Source organism: Rhagoletis pomonella, unplaced genomic scaffold, assembly GCF_013731165.1.
Source record: "Rhagoletis pomonella isolate Grant_MI unplaced genomic scaffold, Rhpom_1.0 Rhpom_scaffold_00600, whole genome shotgun sequence".
Classification (NCBI taxonomy): Eukaryota; Metazoa; Arthropoda; class Insecta; order Diptera; family Tephritidae; genus Rhagoletis; species Rhagoletis pomonella.
The window spans coordinates 21531-24015 of NW_023459154.1; positions in this window are offsets into that span (position 1 = coordinate 21531).

The following is a 2485-nucleotide window of genomic DNA, read 5'->3' on the forward strand; positions in this document are numbered from 1 at the left end:
TAAACTTTTTTTTTGCCTAAGACAATGAGAAGCCCATCCAGAACCTATAACCGAAATTTCAAAAAAATCGGTACAGCCGATCTCAAGCTTTGCGAACAGAAAAAAACGGCTTTCAAAATAAATATTAGTATAGATATATGAAAGTGCACTGAGATGTGAAATCAAAACCACTTACCTTTGTAAAATGGCATGGTTTGCGCCGAAATAAGTGGCTGTAACTGTTGCTGCTGTGGCAAATGTAGCGATCAAGTGTCCGTGTATCCTGGCGCTTTTGCGGTTTATTAAATAAAGATAGCTTCAACTGGCAGATGATCCTGTGGCAAATTGTGACAAATGTGGCGATCAAGTGGCAGTGGTGCGTGTGGACTGTATTTCTGGCGCTGTGGAGAAGTCGAGGTCAATTTCTCGGTTGAGAAGGACCAATATTTACGCGCTGGTGCACTTGGAATTTAAGGCGCTCGCACGTAAGAAAAATAGAAATGAAAACAACAGCGTATTAGTGTTTAATACTTAATAACATTAACAAATGTGTGGTTTATTTGTAAATAAAAAATGTTTAATCAAACGGTGAATATTTAACTGGTGATGTTGAGATGTTTACCTTTGCTGACGAGGTGTGGTGGCTGGCAGTCGCTTTGCTGGTCTTGAAGGAAGTGAAAAGGTGCCAACATACTAAAAGGATTTCAGCCCACCGAACAGTAACCTTCGTTGCGTCCCCTAAACTCATTGTTAGCGGCTGGAATATTAACCGTAACTTAAATATGTGTGTGCACTCAGATACGGAATAACTTAACGCGTAATAGGGTGGTGCAGCATATTTAGGTCGGGGACATAAACAACTTGGCTTTCGAAAAACATACTTTTTTTTGTATGTTCAAATGATGAGTATATGTGTTTAAGTAGTGCATACTCAAACACATTGTCCAACCCCCTTCCCCTTACATAATAAAATAAGTATGGTCACATGTACATAAATGGTTTCTTAGATTGAAACAAATATCTAAATGTAAAAGCGCTCGCTCAATTCGTCCGCCATTGGGTTTTTCTGACGTTTGCTAGCATTTTGAGTTTACTCTCTCGAAATAATTCAAATGTCAAATAAATTCAAAATAAATAAATGAAAATTTATGATTTGAAAATTTATTTATTCAAATGTGGGAAAAACCTAAAAATTTGTGGATAGAAAATGAGATGCTGCTTTAGCGGCTGCGCAAATACCGTTTTTCTCTGCAAGCAAAGCGGTTTAAAGTTCTTTAAGTTCTCGCAACTACCGTATGTACGCAAAAATTGATCGTGGTTTGTGGGGTTAAGGCAGCGGATTTTCCCAAGTGCCTATGTGCGCTAGGCTCATTTTTTGCCACACCACTTGACCCAAGATAGTTCTTTTCAAAAGTGCAGTGGCTTAAAGGTTAAATTTTTTTAAATGTATGCCAAAATCTTCGCCTTATACCATGTTCTGACCGACATCGAAAACATGTTTTCGTTCGTAAAACTGGTTTTCGACCTAAAACTTGTGTTTTCGTCCATGTAAAATCTGTCAAACGAAAACTAGTTTTCGCTGAAAACTACTTGAAAACGCACGTTCCACTCATTCCAATCGGTGTCTGCACTAGTTTTTTTCGATTATTTATCGAAGTGGCAGTCATATTTTATCATCTTTAATACGCCATTTCGGATTTATTGTTAATTGGCTGACCAAAATAATATAAGCATGGAAGTAAAAGGTTGTTAATGAAAAGAAATTGAAGGAAAGGTATTTTGGTTTTGTATTTATGTAGCAAAACTGTAAACAAAGGATGTAAGAAATGTCAACGAAAACACCAACAGTCGGTGTGAACAGCCTTCAGCCCACAATCCCAAAACTCGTTTTCAAGGTGTTTTCGTGTTCGGTCAGAACATGGTATTAGCATGTGTGCAGAAATTCATTACACACAACTGCTTACATTTATTTATTTACATATGTACATACATACATACATACATGATAAAAACATTAGAAGGTAAAATCATTATCTCAATTCGTCGACCATGATTTTTTTCTGACGTTTGCAAACATTTAGTTTGTTCCAGTACTCTTTGGACTAAAACCTGTGGAAATGTCAAACTACAATTTTACTCCCTCTAGTGAGAGTAACAGGAGAACAGATGCAGAAGTGTACGGGAACGCAAAAAGCACTTTTTCCAGCAAAAACGTCATTTGGTTTGTTTACTTGTCATTAGTACAAGACTGATTTGGCTGAAAGATCACTAAATAACTATGAAAATCTATATAATTAATAACAATTGCATATATATTCGAATATTTCATTATTTACTTCCATTTTTTAAGAAATGTAAGGTTATTTGCTTTCGCCGCGTTCTGTTTTTGTACACAAATGCAACTCTACCTATCGTTTGACACTTTTCATGAATTTGCCAGAAGAAAAATTCCGGACTAAATCTTGAAACTTCATTCTGGGAACAGTTGCTCAGTTACTCTCACGAG